Source organism: Gossypium arboreum, chromosome 5 (assembly GCF_025698485.1).
Source record: "Gossypium arboreum isolate Shixiya-1 chromosome 5, ASM2569848v2, whole genome shotgun sequence".
NCBI classification, from domain to species: domain Eukaryota; kingdom Viridiplantae; phylum Streptophyta; class Magnoliopsida; order Malvales; family Malvaceae; genus Gossypium; species Gossypium arboreum.
This window is the reverse complement of record NC_069074.1, coordinates 44173363-44194437: the sequence shown is the minus strand read 5'-3', so window position 1 is coordinate 44194437 and position 21075 is coordinate 44173363. Positions and strand designations below refer to the sequence as shown.

Below are 21075 nucleotides of genomic sequence, written 5' to 3'. Positions count from 1 at the left end.
CATTGAGATAATTGATTCCTTCTAAATAGTATTTGCTCAATCGACTAACAAGCTTCCAGCTTTTAGACAAGTTGATTCCTTACGTATGAATATAAAGGTTGGAAATGTGAAGTAGGTATGATTGTGAGAATATGTGTATAAGAAATTATTCGTTTAGTCGTATGAATGCTATACTTCAGTTGTGCATGATTTCATTGCTCAGAACTTACTAAGCATTAAATGCCTACTCCGTTCTTTGAATCTCTATTTTATAGATTTTGGTTCGTCGGTTATCAGACTCGGGATCGTCGAAGTCGAAGTCGTCCACACTATCAAAGCCCTTTTTTTTGGTACACTTTTGGTTGAACTCTGAAAATGGCATGTATAGGACTACCCCTTTTTGTTGTTGGTCACGTACCCTTTGGTTTTGTATAAATTTGGATAGCCATGCGAAAATGGCTTATATACACTTTGAGCATAGCATTATAATCGTTTTGTATGTTGTTCATTGAGAGGTATGGAAATGTTGGTAACGATTAGCCATTGGAATGGTTAATCATGATCATTTTGGTCCTTTGTATGACAAATTCTAGTTGATTCATGGAAAACCATGAAATAGATAAAGTTTACCTTAAAAACAGATGCTGACAGCAGTAGTGGTACGGATTTGAAAACTCACTAAAAATAGTAGGAATGGAATTAAATAGTGAATAAATTATGTAATTTAACCTTGATGAATCTACTTTCATATGGAAGAAACGAAACGATCATATGAGTTGTACTTTAAGAGATATTTAAGTTTTCGTGGAACAGGGCCAGAGCGATTTCTGGATCCCCTGATCTGACTTTGGAAATTCACTATAAATTAACCAGAGATAATTAGAGGTCATGCCATATATGTATAGATTCCTTTTTGAGTATAGTTTTGTTAGAAACAAACTGTATAAGTAATGAAGCCCTGTACAGGAAGATATATAAGTCGTAATGCATGAAGGTCAGAGCAGTCGAACCCTGAAATAGGGGAGACTTTAACTAATAAACTGTACTAATTGGCTTGAACAAAAATTCTAGAAAAAAATTTGTAGATGGATATATGAGTTTAGTTTCAGGTAAAATTTACAAAACTGGTTTCCGAGTTCTGGAACTCAAGATATGATTTTTAAGGTAACAGTGATGCAGTTAGCCAGCTTGTCTGGAAATTTTTAAAATGGACTGTGAAAATCAACGAAATAAGTCCGTAAATACCTCGTGTTCGACTCCAGAAATGGTCTCGGGTACGGGGTGTTACAATTTTATTGGTATCAGAGCACGGTTTAGTCGATTCTAAGACTACCGTAATACGTTTGGGTCTAGCTATACATGCCATTATGTGATTATTTGATAGTGTGGTGATTTCTGACAATTGAAAATGTGTTTATTTATAGTAATGGATCCCGATCCCAACCAAGCGGTAGTGATGATCTTGAGAGTGTAGCGCTGCTCCAAGACAAGGGACAGTGTGGCGGACTCTCAACCTATTGCTAGTAATCCGAATGATGAGGCTAGACAAGCTTTTTATAGCGTGATGAATGATTGGTTCAACCAATACATTCCAACTAATACTGGTGTTCCACAACCTCCATTCCCGACTAATACCACCCCGCACCTACAATACCTCCTAAACCGACCAAATAAGGTCAAATAAGCCCCCATTGATGAATCCGAAAACACGGGCTCTTGAATTTAAAGCTACGGACAGCGATGATGCCGAGCAATTTGAATTTTGGTTGGACAACACTATTCGTACTCGATGAGCTATCTTGCACACCGATGAGTGCCTAAAGTGTACTATCTCCTTGCTACGTGATTACGCCTACTATTGGTGGAATACGTTGACTTCTGTTGTGCCAGAGAGCAAGTAACTTGAGAGTTTTTCCAAACCGAGTTTGGAAAAAGTATATCGGTCGAGATTCATGGATCAAAAGCGGAAGGAATTTCTTGAACTTAAACAAGGTTCCATGTCGATTCGACTATGAACGAAAGTTTATGCGGCTTAGCCATGACGCCGAGAATGTATCTCTTGAAGCCGTGATGTGTAAGCGTTTGAGGATGGGCTGAATGATGATATAAAGCTGTATGTTGGCATTTTGGAAATCCGAGAATTTGTGGTACTGGTCGAGCGAGCTTGCAAAGCCGAGGAGCTTAGTATAGAGAAAAGAAAAGCTGAGGTGGGAGCAAAGGAGTTTCGTAAGAGGTCTTCGGGGAAGCCCTTCCAACAGTCATCGAAGAAATTTAGAGATGACTTAGGCCGGTCTAGAGACACTTCGGGTTTTCTAGACGAGATCGCGGCCGACCCACCGTGAGTGCACGAGTCACTTGATCGCCGATGTTGGAAATGATCGTCGAGACGAGCGGAGTGTCAGTATTGTGGTAAATGGCATTCGGGGAGTTGTAGATTCCATGACCGCTCCTATTACAAGTGCGGATCAGCTGACCACTTTATTAAAGATTGCCCGCGATTGTGCGAGCGAGCGTAAATCGAGTGGGAAACCTGGTGCTACTACTGCTCGGGGTAGACCATCTAGGAATACGGGCAATGCTAGTGGCGGTCAGAGAGGATCTAGAGATGCTACAACCAGATCTGAGGCTCGTGCTCCTGCTAGAGCTTATGCCATACGCGCACGCGAGGATGCTTCTTCGCCAAATGTTATTACCGGTACTTTTACTCTCTTTGATACTAATGTGATTGCTTTGATTGACCCTGGTTCTACTCATTCTTATATATGTGAAACCTTAGCATCCAGTAAGACTCTACCTGTTGAGTCTACTGAGTTTGTAATTCGGGTGTCAAATCCTTTGGGTCGTTACGTGCTTGTCGACAAAGTGTGCAAGAAATGTCCCCTAGTAATCCGAGGTTCCTATTTTCCGGCCGATTTGATGCTTTTACCGTTTGACTAATTTGATGTTATCCTCTGTATGGATTGGTTGACCGTACATGATGCAATTGTAAATTGCAAAAGAAAAACCATCGATTTAAGGTGTGTAAATAACAAGGTAATCCGAGTTGAGTCTATTGACTTGAATAGGTTGCCAGCTGTAATATCATCGATGTTGGCTCAGAAATATGTAAGAAAGGGGTGTGAAGCATATCTTGCGTATGTACTTGATAATAAAGAGCCAGAAAGGAAACTTGAATCTGTCTTGGGTGGTTTGTGAATACCGGATGTTTTTCCGAAGAATTACCGGGTTTACCACCTGTTCGGGAGGTAGAGTTTGGTATCGAGCTTGTACCTGGGACTACACCGATTTCGATAGCTCCGTATCATATGGCACCAACCGAGTTAAAAGAGTTGAAAGCCCAGTTACAAGAGTTGACGGATAGGGGTTTCGCTCGACCAAGTTTCTCACCTTGGGGTGCACCAGTATTGTTTGTGAAAAAGAAGGACGGAACCATGAGGTTGTGCATCGACTATCGTCAGCTGAATAAAGCGACAATAAAGAATAAATATATGTTACCGTGTATTGATGATTTGTTTGATCAACTAAAGGAAGCCTCGGTGTTTTCAAAGATAGATTTGAGATCGGGTTATTATCAGTTGCGAATTTGAGATTCAGACATACCCAAAACTGCTTTCAGAACAAGATACGGTCACTACGAATTCTTAGTGATGCCGTTTGGGCTCACTAATGCCCCCGCGGTATTTATGGATCTGATGAATCGAATCTTCAGACCGTATTTAGATCGGTTTCTAGTTGTGTTTATTAATGACATCTTGGTCTACTCAAGAGACGAAATCGAGCATGCTGAGCACCTGAGATTAGTGTTGCAGATTTTACGAGATAAGCAATTATATGCTAAGTTTAGTAAGTGTGAGTTCTGGTTGAGAGAGGTGAGCTTCTTGGGTCATGTGGTATCCGCATCGGGTATTCGAGTTGATCCGAGCAAAATTTTAGCCATACTTGACTGGAAGCCTCCGAGAAATATTACTGAGGCTCGGAGCTTTTTGGGACTTGCTGGTTACTACCGATGGTTTGTAAAAGGTTTCTCGATGATAGCCACGCCAATGATGAAACTACTTCAGAAAGATGTTAAGTTTGAATGGACGGAAAAGTGTCAGAAAAGTTTTGATCAACTGAAAACTTATTTGACTGAAGCTCCAATTCTAGTGCAGCCCGAATCAGGCAAGGAGTTTGTCATTTATAGTGATGCATCCCTACTCGGGTTGGGTTGCGTATTGATGCAAGAAGGTCGAGTTGTGGCCTATGCGTCAAGACAATTAAAGCCACATGAGAAAAATTATCCGACCCATGATCTCGAACTAGCTGCCATCGTATTCGCTTTCAAAATATGGCGACATTATTTATTTGGTGAGAAGTGCCATATATATTCGGATCACAAAAGTCTCAAATATTTGATGACTCAAAGAGACTTGAATCTGCGACAAAGGCGTTGGCTTGAGTTGTTGAAAGATTATGAGCTTGTCATTGATTATCACCCGGGAAAGGCTAATGTGGTTGCGGACGCCTTAAGCCGAAAATCACTTTGTTTGCTTTTCTGACGATGAATGTACACTTTATGCATTCTACCCGACAATGTGTTAGTGGCTAAATTAAAGGCCAAACCATTGTTGATTCATCAAATTCGTGAAGCTCAGAAAGTCGATGATGAATTGGTTGCAAAACGGGCTGAATGTGTTTCGAATATGGAATCAGAGTTTCAAATTGATGATGACGATTGTTTGAGGTTCAGAAGTCGTTTGTGTGTTCCAAGAAATTCGAACTTATTTCGATGATTCGAACGAAGCTCATTGTAGCCGAATGTCAATTCACCCGGGGAGTACGAAAATGTACAACGATCCGAGACGTCGGTTTGGTGGCATGGTATGAAACGAGACATTTCGATTTTGTTTGAAGTGCTTAGTATGTCGACAAGTGAAGGCCGAACATCGGTGCCTCTGAGTTTACTTCAGCCGATCATGATACCTGAATGGAAATGGGATCGAGTCACGATGGATTTTGTATCTGGGTTGCCAGTGTCGGCAAGTAAGAAAGATGCGATTTGGGTTGTTGTTGATAGACTGACTAAGTCGGCTCACTTTATCCCCGTATGCACGAATTTTTCATTGGATAAACTAGCTGAATTGTATGTTTCTCAGATTGTGAGATTACACGGGGTACCTATTTCTATTGTGTCGGATAGAGATCCGAGATTCACCTCACGATTTTGGAAGAAATTGCAAGAAGCTTTGGGTACCAAGTTGCATTTTAGCACCGCTTTTCATCCCCAAACCGATGGTCAATCCGAGCGGATAATTCAGATACTTGAGGATATGTTGAGATGTTGCATCCTCGAGTTTAGTGGTTCATGGGAGCGGTATTTACCTTTGATTGAATTCGCTTACAACAATAGTTTTCACTCAAGTATTAAGATGGCACCTTACGAGGCTTTGTACGGTCGTAAATGCCATACACCATTGTTTTGGACCAAGCTCGGTAAAGGAAAAATTTTCGGAGTTGATTTGATTAAAGATGCTGAGCAGAAAGTAAAAGTAATCCGTGAAAGTCTGAAGGCAGCCACAGATCGTCAAAAGTCGTACGCGGATTTGAAACGAAAGGACATTGAGTATCAGGTGGGAGATAAAGTGTTTCTTAAAGTTTCACCTTGGAAAAAGATGCTCAGGTTTGGGCGTAAGGGCAAATTGAGTCTGAGGTTCATCGGGCCATATGAAATATCTGAACGAGTCGGTCCAGTTGCATATAGATTGATTTTGCCCCCAGAACTTGAAAAGATCCACAATGTTTTTCATGTATCGATGCTTCGACGTTACAGATCTGATCCTTCGCACATAATAAGTCCCTCTGAGGTTGAAATTCAAGCCGATATGAATTATGAAGAAGAACCAATTCGTATCCTAGCTCGTGAAGTAAAAGAGTTGCGAAACAAAAAGGTTCCTTTAGTAAAAGTGTTATGGCTCAAACACGGGATGGAAGAAGCTACTTGGGAACCCGAGAACTCTATGAAAGAACGATACCCAAACCTATTTACAAGAAGATTTTGGGACGAAAATTTCTTAAAGTGGGGAGAGTTGTGACAGACCCTAAAGTGACCCTAGTCGGAAGCGGTTTGGGACCGCTAAACCGAATCACCAAATTATTTGAGTATGATAATTATTGTCTAAAATATGTGAATATGAATGTGTGAAAGTTTTAAGCTTTGATTTAGTTAATTGCATGTGAATTTAGTTAATAGGACTTATGTGTGACACTTTTGAAATGTGATAGGTTAATCTATAAGGATCTATTAGTGCATGTAATCAAAGGGTGGACTTGCATGTCAATTTCCCCATTTAATTAGTAGTGGCGGCCATGACAAAGGGTGATGGGCAAAACATGTCATAAACATGTTGTGTTAATGGTTTATGTTAGAAATGATAAAATAATAATGGTTAGTAGGATGATGAAAAAAAAAAAAAGAAAAGGTTCTCATTTGTTTCTTCTTGACCGAAAAATCAAAGGAAGGAGGGGAAGAGAAGGTTGAGGAGATTCGGCCATACTTGTATCTAGATTAAGGTATGTTTGATGATGTTCCATGAGATGCATGCATGTTTTAGTTGTTACTTTGAGTTCTACCTAGCCCATGGTTTAAATCTTTGCTATGTGATGGAGATGATATTCGGCCATGGGTGTTGTCTTCTTGGGTGGTGTTTGATGTTGGTGATGATGCATGAAGATGAGCTAAGTTTCGGCTAAGGTGGATTTGTGTTGATGTCATTTGCATGCTAAATGTGAAGCTTTATAATGATACATGTGATAGTGGATTGATGCCTCTTGGATTTTCTTTTTAGCATTTTTTTTGAGATAGACATTAGGTTCTTTGTTTAACCCATGACCAAAATTGAAATGGTATGGTGTCTTGATGCATTCGGCCATAGTAGGAAATATGGTTGTTGTTCATGTTATTTGCATGAGAAATGGTAGTAAGGTGAAGTGCAAATATTAGTATTTGATTACTAGTGTACATGTGTGTATTAGCCGAGTTTTGAACTTGAAACAAAATGGTATGTAGTTAATACAAGTAACCATATTTGTAGGAAGTATTAAGCATATAATGGCCTCAACATAGACATGCATATTCGGCCACATGAGATAGATTGGTGTTGCATGTATTCGGTTAGGGGCAAGCATATTGATGCTTTTATCTTGACTTAGAAAATCGGCTCAAGGAGAATTTGTTAAAGTGCTTAGTTAATTGATATTAGATTAATGATGTGTGTATTCGGTCATGAAGGTGCACATGAGGAAATGTTAGATTAATTGTATTAAATTGCTCAATGTGATTAAAAATGCGTATGACCGCTTTGTATTTGAGCTAAAGGTGGCCATATGACCTATCAACTCCTTGTCATATTCGCCATAAGCTAGCATAATGAGACCTTAATAAGTTAAATTTGCTTGAATTAGCTCAAGAGCTTAGAGGACCAAAGTTGGACAAGGAAAGGAAGCAAGATGATCGAATAGCGCGAAATCGTTCGACAACATCCGAGGTAAGTTTTCGAGTAATGAAACTTAGTTTACGATTTGATTAAGTCATGACGTATAGTCATGACAAAATCTGATGATATAATGATTCTACTTGAATTATATGTTGAATTAATTAGTCTATACGTATGATGGGTAGCGATATGTGCATAGAGATCATGTCATAAAGCAAATCAAAATCGTGCTCCTTGTATGTGGCTATTCAAATAGAAATTAGTAAGTGTGATAAGTGTCTTGTGTTTGAGCTTTGGTAATGAAAATGAAATATGGATGTGTCATGATTATTGATATATGTGAATGGTTATTGAATGATATCCGGGCTAAGTCCTAAAGGCTTTTATGCTAGTGACTATATCCGGACTAAGATCCAAGGCATTTGTGCGAAGTTGCTATATCGGGCTAAGACCGAAGGCATTTGTGCTAGCGATTATATCCGGGCTAAGTCTCAAGGCATTTATGCTAGTGACCATATCCGGCTAAGACCAAGGCCTTGTGAGTGGTTATATCCGGCTAAAACTCAAGATACTTGGGTTTGGGAATGAGCGATCTTGCTGTAATAATTTCAATTAATACGCTTGTAAAATCCCAACGATGAGGTATGTTTCGTATGTGCATTGAGATAATTGATTCCTTCTAAATAGTATTTGCTCAATCGACTAACAAGCTTCCAGCTTTTAGACAAGTTGATTCCTTACGTATGAATATAAAGGTTGGAAATGTGAAGTAGGTATGATTGTGAGAATATGTGTATATGAAATTATTCGTTTAGTCGTATGAATGCTATACTTGATTGTGCATGATTTCATTGCTCAGAACTTACTAAGCATTAAATGCTTACTCCGTTCTTTGAATCTCTATTTTATAGATTTTGGTTCGTCGGTTATCAGACTCGGGATCGTCGAAGTCGAAGTCGTCCACACTATCAAAGCCCTTTTTTTGGTACACTTTTGGTTGAACTCTGAAAATGGCATGTATAGGACTACCCCTTTTTGTTGTTGGTCACGTACCCTTTGGTTTTGTATAAATTTGGATAGCCATGCGAAAATGGCTTATATACACTTTGAGCATAGCATTATAATTGTTTTGTATGTTGTTCATTGAGAGGTATGGAAATGTTGGTAACGATTAGCCATTGGAATGGTTAATCATGATCATTTTGGTGCTTTGTATGACAAATTCTAGTTGATTCATGGAAAACCATGAAATAGATAAAGTTTACCTTAAAAACAGATGCTGACAGCAGCAGTGGTGCAGATTTGAAAAATCACTAAATATTGTAGGAGTGGAATTAAATAGTGAATAAATTATGTAATTGAACCTTTATGAATCTACTTTCATATGGAAGAAACGAAACAATCATATGAGTTTTACTTTAAGAGATATTTAGGTTTTCGTGGAACAGGCCCAGAGCGATTTCTGGATCCCCTGATCTGACTTTGGAAATTCACTATAAATTAATCAGAGATAATTAGAGGTCATTCCATATATTTATAGATCCTTTTTGCGTCTAGTTTTGTTAGAAACAAACGGCATAAGTAATGAAGCCCAGACGGGAAGATATATAAGTCGTAATGCATGAAGGTCGAGCAAATGAACTCAAGCAGGGAGACTTTAACTAATAAAATGTACTAATTGGCTTGACCAAAAATTCTAGAAACAAATTTGTAGATGGATATATGAGTTTAGTTTCAGGTAAAATTTACGAAACTGGTTTCCGAGTTCTGGAACTCAAGATATGATTTTTAAGGTAACAGTGACACGCTTAGCCGACTTATGCGAAAATTTTAAAATGGATTGTGAAAATCAACGAAATAAGTCCGTAAATACCTCGTGTTCGACTCCGGAAACGGTCTCGGGTACGTGGTGTTACATTTTCCAATGGAGTTGCAAATTCCTAAGTAATAGTGAGCTTTGGAGCTCTTTATAACTGCGATGGAATCAATAACTCTTTAAGAAATATAAAGTAGCATGATTACTAGTAAAGAAATAGCCAAAAATATAAATTGTTCAATATAAACTATAAAACCTAAGGATGAAATAAAAATGAAATTAAAGAAAAATAAAATAAAAAGTAGTTTTCAAAAGATAAAAGTAAAAACATAAAAATAATAAATAAAAGTCTTTAACCATCTTTATTGCCAGATGGTTCGTGAGGTGGGGGTAGCGATGAGATGTAAAGGTGCTGACAAATCTGATGTAGAGTTACATCAATGTAATCAAAGCACTGAAAACATTGATGTTTGAATCGAGTGAGGCACTCAAAGATGTCAAAGAGCGAAGCCCCCGCACGAACTGGACAATGAATAGGTGGTGGCTAAGAGGCTGGATCCTCGTGAGGTGGAGGGACATCATCAGTAATGTCCTCTGGGTCCTCCTGCTTGCCTGGTTGGACTAGGCAATACTGAGGAGGATCAAATCCACGTTGTCGCTCGATCATCTTAATATGCAGCATACTCGAGATACCCTATGGGGACATCTGACCGATGAGAGTGAGAGAGGATGCTTGCACTGTCGTGTTGATGAGACCGAAGTACCATGCCAGACGAGTCACATAACGGCCGATGGAAATGACTCCCTTCCTATGCCACTCTATCTGATGTCGAATGGCGAGGGCAATGAAAAAAGTAAGGTCGAAGACGTGCCCATGCGCCTTGCTCCATAAAAAGTAGGGATTGTGAGTGTTGACGATGTCGGTGCTCTCTTGCCACCCTGTCAAGGTGTGGGCTAGAAGGGCGTGTAAGTATCTCAGCGATGGGACGAGAGCCAATGCCTTGGAGCGGCTAGGATCATACGTGGCTGAGATAGGGACTAGGGGCCTTCCATCAGTTTGAAGGAGAGTAGTGGATGTGGCGATGGAGGTTGTTGAAGTTATCGTCATCCATGAACTCCTCTGTATATAGTCCTAGTGCGACTCCAAACTCAGGTATGCTCAACTGGCGGACTAAACTACCAAGACGGAACTGGACCATTCCGAGATCATCGAACTCTATCATAACAACTTAAAGGTGGAAGGTTGAACAGAGTTTGAAGTGAGCTCAAGGTACGTCGACTCAATGATTTTGAAGAAGATCCCCCACGGGTCAATAGTCAGGAGGGCGCGGACTGCGTCAGCCAGTTGGATCTACTCTAGAACGGTCCAATCAATGCAACGGCCCACACCTAGGGGTCGGGCCCATAGTATCTGAAATAGTTCCTCCTGTGGTCCTAGTGGAAATTGGAGGAATGGATGCCTTATCTCGGCAGTAGGACTCGAGGATGATGCTGCTCCTTTTTGCTTCTTTGAGGCAGGGACAGTAGTCTTCTTGCCTTTTGGGTTCGTCATGGTATCTGCAATGAAAAGACGAAGTTATAAAAATGTATGCAAGCATGTTAAAACTAAATAAAAATAGTTCATAGGGGTTACTGACTAAAGGGAAAATCTACTAAAAAATAACCAAGTCCTAATAGATATATCCAATCATTATTAGCATTAGGAATACAAAAATAGTGCTAATGAAATACCTAGTGAATGAGTGCATGAGAGCATGAAATCCATGGAAACACAAGAACGAATGAATGTACATAATGCATCAACTAAAATGGGAAATTTCTAAATAAGAACAAAGAGCAAAAGCATGATTATCATTAGAACCATTCAAATAAAACATGAAATAACAAGATAATAGAGAGAAGAGAATGGTCAAACGCAATAGTACTTGTGGGTCAACCACGGGCGTAGGCAGTGAGGCTGTGTGGTGCGCAAGGGTGAGAAGAGGGGAGAAGGAAGAGAGAGGGGAGAAAAATGGAAGGAGAAAGGAGAAAGGAGTGGCGGGTCGGTGGTGGGAGAAGGGATTTTCGGCGGCTAGGGTTAGGGTTTTTGGGGAAAGGAATGATGAATAGTGAGGGGTTTATATAGATATTGGGGCACACGGCCATGGGGCACGCCCGTGTGCCCCTATTTCAGCCCGTGTGTTTCGTGATTTTCAAATTCAGGCGCGTCTGAAATTTGGCCCACGCCTGCGTTCTTTGGGCGTGTTGGTGCACACGGCCGTGTCGCACGGCTGTGTCCTGCTTCGTTTGCTTCTCCCACGCCCTTGTATATATGCGCACACCTGTGTTAGTTTGACAGTATCGACCATGGCTTCTAGACAGAGGCGTGTCAAACGTCCGTGTTATTTTGGCAGTTTCAACCATGGCTTATAGACACGGCGTGTCGCACGCCCGTGTTGTTTTGGCAGGATTGCCCACGACCATGTCGCACGACCGTGGCAATGTATCAAATCATGTGTTAGGGAAAAAATTTTCTCTATTTTCACACGGCCGTATCGCACGACCGTGTCGCCTCCCACAGTATGAGCACGGCCTAAGGCACACCCGTGTGCCTAGCCGTGTAGATGTGGAAAACCTGTGTTCAGGGACTCAGTTAATGATTTAGATGTTAAAAACTAAAACTTAAAGAAATCCACACTGTTAGTGCTCGGGTTGCCTCCCGAGAAGTGCTTATTTATACTCCTCACCTTTGCTATCAATTTTATCAAAATAAAGTTTGAGTCGAGTATTATTTACCTTAAAAGTTTCGAATACACTATGTGTTACCTCGACTGTACCATGTGGGAAGATGTTTATTACCGTGAAGGGAGTCGCTCTATCCGTATTGTGCTCTAGAGTAGCAATTCGGGGGTCATTTTCATCTAACAATACTTTGTCCCCAACTTTAATTTGCCTTGTTTCATCCCTATGTTCATTCTCGTGTTGCTTCGATTTTTCGTGTGCTTTTGGTTTCTCCTTGACAGGTGTTCACCATTCATCTAGTTCATCGACCTGAAGTCTTTGTTCTTCATAGATGGGTCCTTTGTTGTTACTTGAACATGGCTCATGTATGCTCCTCGAGCGTGTTTCCTGCAAAGAAGGTTGCACCACATGATTAGTATTAGTAGCATGATTTATACAACCACCCTCAATATTTGATGTGTTATTCAAATTACAAGCTTGAAGAGTGATTGTTTCATCACCCACACGAAGTGTGAGTTCACCTGTACCAACATCAATAATGGTTCTAGCAGTTGCTAAAAAGGGTCATCCTAAAATCAAATTTATGTTACTGTCCTCTTCCATATCTAGAACAACAAAGTCTACTAGGTATATAAATTTATCGATTTTAACAAGAACATCTTCAATGATACCCCTAGGAAATCTAATGGTTTTATCAGCCAATTGAATGCTTATCCTAGTTTGTTTGGGTTTCCCAAGACCTAGTTGTTTAAACATTTTATAGGGCATAACATTAATGCTCTCCCCTAAATCAGCCAATGCATTATTCACATTCAGAGTACCAATCAAATAAGGAATCGTAAAACTCCCTGGATCTTTCAACTTGTTAGGTAGCTTATTCTGTAGAACAGCTGAGCAAACTGCGTTCAACTCTACATGCGACGCCTCATCCAACTTCCGTTTATTTGCTAAAAGCTCTTTTAAAAATTTAACTGCATTTGGCATCTACGAAAGAGCTTCAATAAACAGTAAGTTAATATGTAACTTCTTTAATAATTTAAGGAATTTACCAAATTATTCTTTCGTGTGGTCTTTCCTTGTCGCACTGGGGTATGGCACACGAGGTTTGTACTCTCTACTTACTGATTTCCGCTCACTATGGTCCACCTCATCCTTACCTTTACTTACCACAATTCCTTGCCTCGATTTTGGTTCAGGTTCAACTATACCTTCTTTTTCTCGAGTGGTAATCACATTGAGCTGTTCCCTTGGGTTAGATTTAGTATTACTCGGCAAGCTACCTTATGGTCATTCAAAAATTAGTTTGGCAAGTTGGCCTATCTGATTTTCAAGCCCTTGCATCGATGCTTTTTGATTCTTAAGTGCTGTTTCAGTATTCTAAAAACGAGTCTCTGACATCGAGATAACTTTCGTTAGCATCTCCTCAAGGTTCGCCTTCTTTTCCTGGTGGTAAGGTGGTTGTTGAAAACCTGGTTATTTTGAGGTCTAGAATTATTATTACCCATATATTGAACTTGTTCCTCCTCGATGCTAGGGTTGAAGGATTGATATTCTGTGTGTATTCCTCCTCCATTTGAATTTCACCTTATCACGGGATGTACCTGAGTAGAACCACACAAACTGTCAATCTTTTTATTTAAAAGTTTTACTTGGTTAGACAGCATAGTAACCACATCGAGGTTGAAAACACCGACTACTTTTGTTAACTTTGTTCTCATGACTTGCCACTCTTCAATAAATTCATAAGCCTCTTCAGGTGTTTTGTTATTCAAAGTTCCACCGGCGGCTGCATCGATAAGTTGTCTTGTTGAGGGGCACCATTGTAAAATGTCTGAACCTATAGCCATAGAGGTAACCCATGGTGAGGGCACCTTCTCAATAGATCCTTGTATCTCTCCCATGCATCATAGAGTGTTTCTAGATCCATCTGCACAAAAGAAGAGATATCATTCCTCAACTTATCGTTTTAGCCGGTGAAAAATATTTAAGTAAGAAATTTTCGGTCATTTGCTCCCAAGTAGTGATTGACCCTCGTGGTAACGATTTCAACCACTGTTTAGCTTTGTTCCTCAACAAAAAGGGAAACAACCGAAGACGAATGGCATCATTAGAAATGCCATTGATCTTAAAAGTGTCGCAAAACTCCAAAAAATTCGCCAATTGAGTGTTTCGATCCTCGTCCTACAAACCATCAAACTAAACAAACTGTTGTATCATTTGAATTGTGTTAGGTTTCAGTTCAAAATTATTTGCAGCAATAGCAGGTCGAACTATACTCGATTCGGCTCCTGTTAAAGTGGGTTTAGCATAATCATACATAGTACGAGGAGCAGGATTCTGATTTATTGGATCCGCAGCAACCACAGGAGGAAGTTGATATTCTGATTTTCAACCATCTCCTCGGTTGTATTATGGACATCTTCCTCTTGTCCTTCCTCTATGTTTCTTAGGTTTCGCCTTATTTCTCTTCGGTTTCTATGAACTGTGCTTTCAATCCCACTGTCAAAAAGTAATGGTCCTGACGGGTTTTTTCTAGTCATTAACTGTAAAAACCTGCTAGAAGAAAACAAAAGAAAATTTAGTAAAATTAACAAAACTAAAATAAAATTTAAATCGCAATAAAATAAATGGCTAAATTAATAAAAATTAAGTGTTCATAATATCTTAGTTCCCCAGCAACGGCGCCAAAAACTTGATTGTCGTCAAATCGTGATATGTTCTAAATTTATAATTGACCGCACTTGAAAACTAACTATTATCACGATAAAGGCAAGTGCACCTATCGAATAGTAGTATAGTTTATAGCAAGACCGGAATGTCAAACCCACAGGAACTAAAAGTACTAATATTAACTCTCTTTTTATTATCTAGCCTAAAAAATAAAGGGGTTTGTTTTATCTAAATTAATTAACTAAACTAAGAATGCACAAGAAGAAAATTTAGGAAAAACTGATTTATTTGGACAACACCCAAGGGAATTCCACCTAGACTTCACTTGTTATTTCATTCTGAATCAGACGATTTATTCACTTGACTTGATCCGTAGAAATCCCTAAGTTATATTATTATCTCTCTCGATACTAATCACATCTAACCCTAGGTTGATTAATTGAAATCTCTTTCTAATTAAAACCCCTAGTGTTACATTAACTCGATCTATGGATTCCCTTATTAGGTTTCACCCTAATCCGGCAAAATTATGTCACCCTATGTCTAGGGGTGCAATCAACTCCGCTTAATTATGCTAGATCTAATCTTAGACAGGGACTTTTTCTCCTCTTAATAAGCACGTCAATACTTGAATCAATATCCTGAAATATTAAAGCAAGAATTAAGAACAAATCAAATATTTATCATATAATTCAAAAAATAATAACAAGATCCGTCTTAGGTTTCATTCCCCTTAGGTATTTAGGGGATTTAGTTCATAAGTGTAAAAGAAAACATCTCAGAAGAATAATGATAACAAAACATAAAGAAAACCCAAAACCTCCTGAAGGAAATTGAAGGGAGATCTTCAGTCTTGAAGGATAATCCGGCTTCTAAGATGGATCAATCGGCTTTCTTCGAGTAATTCCTTGCCTCCTACTCCGTGTGTTCTTTCTATCTGCCTTTTAGGGTGTTTATATAGGCTTTAGAATGCTTCCAAACCCTCAAGAGTGGCCTTTTCCGAATAGAACTAAACTTGGGCTCTACAGGGACACGCCCGTGTGGGGTGGCTTAGGTCGTGTTTAAAATCTGTTAAATAGACACGGCAGTGTGGTCTACCCATTTGAGGAAGTCCAGGCCGTGTTGATTTCCCACGTTGACCCATTTTCTCCATTTTTGGCCTGTTTCTTGTTCTTTTTACTCTCCTATGCTCACCTAATTATAAGACATTAAATTAAAGGATTAGGAGCATCAAATTCCACAAATTTAATGATAATTCATCCAAAAATGTGCTTAGGCATGGCATAAAATATGTATAAATTACGACTTATCAACATGCAAACTATCAAAAAGAAAAATGAAGGAAAATGATCACTAGCCGCATTCAAAATTAATATGACCAAAGCTTTGATAGAATCAACTAGGACTTCTTCAAAGTTTTTTTGGAATCTATGAGTTTTCCTAAACATTGGATCAACTTGTTGTACTAGTGCATCTCTACTGTCTAGTATCAAATCCTTGTCAATGGCTCAATCATCAAACATTTTAGTCCATATAGAGGTCTCCGTCAAGGGGGCCCTCTTTCCCCGTACCTTTCTTGTACATCAACATTCTTTCCCTCATGTTATTTAAAATTGACAATTAAGGATTCATTCAAGGAGTGAAAATCTCTAAAAATGCTTCCCCATTAATCACCTCCTTTTCGCGGACGACTATTATTTTTTTATTCAACACCTCAGTTCAATCATGCAAATCACTGGAAAAACATTTTTTGGGACTTTTGTACTTTTTTAAGGATCCAAATTAATTTTCATAAATTTGATCTCTTACTCAAGGCCTAGACTAAGAACTATAATAAAATATGGTTTAGTTCTATTTGTAAACTCGAAATTATATAGGGTTTTTCCATGTACTTTTACCACGTTTTTTATTTAATAAATATGTTTATCTTGAGTAATTGTTATTAAAATATGTGAATTTTACTTAATTAGTAATATTGGGCATGAATTTATAAAGTATGTGAAATTGTGCTTAATTACCTGATTTTTGTACATATTTTATATTATTTCATGTTAATTTATTAACATGTGATTTTTCACTATGTAGGAGGACTATTGAAGATGTGATTAATGTGAATGAAACTTGGACATGCACAAATTGATTCATGCGGATGACAAGACCATGCAATTTGGGTCATGAGGTTGATAATTTGACCCAGTAAAAAGGGTGCTAAAAGATGAACATGTCTGCTAAGTTATTGGACTAAGAAACCGTCCAACAACGGGATTTAAAGCCCAGTTTCGGCACAAGTAAGTGGTAACCCAAAAGCAAGCATTGGGGTATTTAATTGAAGGTCCGTACAGTTGGAAAATAATTAAAAACCAGCCTAACTACTTTGCTATTGAAACCATCCACCCTATTGCTATTAATAGCCTTGGTTTAAATTCAAAATGAGGAGACTTACTCAACCCCTTCTCCCTAAAATATAGTCGACCATGTGTGGTAGAAAACGAAGGAATTTTGAATCTATTTTTAGCTAACTCTACCCCTTACCTTTACCTATAAATACTATACACCAATCACTTAATCCATCATCCCTCACAACTCATTTCTCTTCTCTCAGTAGCATTTTCTACATTCCATTTCCCTTTTCCTTCCCTTACATAGCCGCCCATCTCCTTCTTATCCTTTATTCACAAAAGCTTTGTCAAAAGCATTCTTTGGCCAGCCATCTTAAGAACTCCTTACCAAAAGAAGCATCGAGCAGAATGGAGAAGCATGATACGTGATATTCGAGACAGGTTTTAAAAATTTATAATTAATTGTTCTTGAAACTAACTATTATCACGATGAAGGCAAGTGTACCTATCGAATCGTAGTATAAACTTAGCAAGACCGGATTGTCGAACCCAAAGGAACTAAGAGTACTAGTAGTTACTTTCTTTTAATTATCTAGCCTAAAAATTAAGGGATTTGTTTATCTAAACTACTCAACTAAACTAAGGGTGCATAGAAAGAAAATTGGGAAAAAAGCTTTTGGGAAAACTCTATTGATTAAGACAATACCCAAGGAAAAATCCACCTAGACTTCACTTGTTATTTGACTCTGAATCAGACGATTTATTCATTTGACTTAATCAGCAGAAATCCCTAAGTTATATTATTATCTCTCTCAAGACTAATAACGTCTAGCCCTAGGTTGATTAATTGAAATCTCTTTCTAATTAACGCCCTATTGTTGCATTAACTTGATCTATGGATCCCCTTATTAGGTTTCACCCTAATCCGGCAAAATCTTATCACCCTATCTCTAGGCGTGCAATCAACTTCGCTTAATTAAAATAAATTTACTCTTAGATAGGGTCTTTTCCTCCTCTGAATAAGAGCATTAACTTGAATCAATATCCTGGAATATTAAAACAAGAATTAAGAACACATAATTAAGAACAAGTCAAATATTTATCATACAATTCAGATAATAATAACAAGATCTATCTTAGGTTTCATTCCCCTTAGGTATTTAGGGGGTTTAGTTCATAATTATAAAATAAAACATCTCAGAAGAATAATGAATACAAAACATAAAGAAAACCCAAAACCCCTGAATGGAAATTAAAGGGAGATCTTCAGTCTTAACGATGAATCTGGCTTCTGAGATGGACCAGTCAGCTTCCTTTGAGCAATTCCTTGCCTCTTACTCTGCATGTCTGTTCTAAGTGCCTCCTCTGCTGTTTAAATAGGCTTTAGAATGGCTAAGAGCCCTCAAAAGTGGCCTTTTCCGAATAGGGCTATACTTGTGCTCGGTAGTGACACGCCCGTGTGACACGCCCATGTGCGATTACTCCAGCACGTGGGCATGGCTGTTGAATAGGCACGTGCGTGTAGCTTGCCCGTGTAAGTCATTCTTCGATCCTGTAAAATGGACACGGCCGTGTGACATGCCCGTGTGAGGAAGTCCAGGCCGTGTTGATTTCCCACGTGGGTCTATTTTCTCCGTTTTCAGCCCATTTCTCACCCTTTTTACTCTCCTATACTCACCTAAGTATAAAACATGAAATTAAAGGATTAGAAGCATCGAATTCACCAAATCTAAGGAGAAACCATCCATAAATGTGCTAAACATGGGATAAAAATATGTATAAATTATGGTTTATTAGAGCATGCTAGTCAGAATAGACTCGAAAGGCTGCTGAACTAAATCAATCAGAATAGATCCAAAAGGTTGCTGAACTAAATAGAGTTTACTCTTTCCTCTTGTTATTTATGTTGATTATGTTTGCTTTGAGTTTATTGTTTTTTACATCAACAATGATATTTTAAATCTCATTTTCTTGGATGATTATCTTAATTCAATAAAATCTATTTTATTCGTGTTTAACATATTTAGGCCTCAGTCAATCATGTTTTCAATTAATATCATGATGCACTTCATTCATACATGATTGGGTGTACTTAAATTAGCTGAGCGGTCCTAACCAGACGATGGCTAGTAGACACATAATTGAAAAGTGCAATGCTCAATTTAGATCCTTCACCCGGACTAAGTTGAAGTTCGTAATATCTTTAGTTAGCTCTATTACCTTGCATAGTTTTTAGGTTTATGTAATTAAATTATTGTAAATGTAAATGGGACCTTACATAAATGCTAAGAAACCCTTAGTTAATATGATCAGTAAAATGCATATTTAACTAAGTAAAAGATTTCGAAAGGACATAATTTGATTTCCAAACTCATGAAAGATCAAGTTGTCGTGTAAGTATTTCTAAACATTGTTAACCATGATAAAGTAAATTAAATTGATTAATATAATTATCCTATCCCATTTAATGTTGATTGTTTTTGTTGCTAAAGCCATTCATTCATACATTTAGGTAAATTGCATCTAGATTAAAATTGCATAGGGATCAATCTTTGCATCTAGTTACTTTTACTTAGCTGAATCATCACCATCCAAATTATTGAATTTTTACATCAAATTGTGAAGTTATAATTTTACAAATATTTGGTTAAGCTTATACAGTCCTCGTGGAGACGATAACTCATTTTACTTACTTATTACTTGAACAACTATGTACACTTTGCACAAACCACGTTACATTATTCCTAACGTTAAAAGAGTTTATATGTTTGGAAAATACCTCGGACTAGAGGTTGGAAAATTGAATAAGAAAAAAGATTTTTTTTCCAAGACATCATTGACAAGATGAATTTAGAACTTTCTTCTTGGAAGTCTAAATGCCTTGCACCCGGAGGAAGGATTACCCTCATCAAATTCACCTTAGCCTCTCTTCCCCTCTACTCTCTTTCTATTTTCAAAGCTCCTGGTAATATTTTTGATAATGTTGATAGAATTATTCATGCTTTTTTTTGAGGTCATACAGTGGACGAAAGGAAGCTTCACCTCTATTACTAAGATAAAATTTTCTCTCCATTAAGTGAAGCAAGATTGGGTATTCAAAAGGCCAAATTTTTTAATGAAGCTCTCATTTTAAAGATTTCTTGGAGAATCATGAATGACAGTAATGATGTCCTTATGAAAGTTCTTAAAGCTAAATAAGGTAAGTGGCATCCTTTTGAAATAGTCAAAGCTAAACCTTCTAATTTCTATGCTTGGAAAGGTATTTTACTAGGAAGAGTTAAAGGGAAAGATATATAACTTTGGATTAGAAAAAAAATTTAGAATGTGTTTAGGGTTGCTCATGTGGATTTTAATGTTGTTTAGTTGTGTTTCAAGTAATTGTTATTTTTCAGGCAGTTTGTTATTCAAGTTTATGTTCATGGCTTAAGCTAATGGCCATTTTGTTAGTGGGTTGTTATTTTTTCCTGGTTTAAATTGTAAACGTTTCTGAACAAAAATAATAGTCCAGTTTTCTTCCTTTCAAAATGGCTCTAAAGAAAACACATTTCAGAAACTCTAAACCTTTAAATTTTTCTTTTTTTGATAAAATACCAACAATTTGGTATCTGAGCTTTCTTCTTAAGGGACTTTTGATGTATCATTGAAGCTAAATCCAATTTCTCTTTAATTGCACCACTACTTTTTGATGGAAACAACTATCAAAAGATCAAGTGGCAGATCAAGAAGAAAAAGACCAGCTTTTCATTGCAACTTGTTTCACGAGTCATGAAACAGGTGAAAGTTTGCTCATTGATAGTATCTGCACTAATCATATGACACATGAAAATAAGTTGTTCAAAGAATTAAAGAGCATCGAGTCCAAGAATATCATAATTGGGAAAGATGAACATATTGCAGTCAAAAGAAAGAGTACCATAGCCATTACAAGTTGTTCAAGAACCAAGTTGATCATTAATGTTCTCTATGTACAAGATATTGATCAAAACCTGCTTAGTGTTGGTCAATTAATAGAGAAGCGATTCAAAGTGATATACATGGAGACAGCATGTTTGATAGAGGATGCTACATGTCTAAATAT

At 38.0% G+C, this 21075-nt stretch overlaps 1 non-coding gene across 1 annotated transcript; it reads left to right on the top strand.

The window, feature by feature from the left end:
• The first annotated feature begins 13841 nt into the window (after nucleotides 1–13841).
• Nucleotides 13842–13948, top strand: LOC128293654 (small nucleolar RNA R71). Its single transcript, XR_008283832.1, has one exon. It is a non-coding gene; the product is annotated as a small nucleolar RNA R71 (small nucleolar RNA).
• The last annotated feature ends 7127 nt before the right edge of the window (nucleotides 13949–21075 follow it).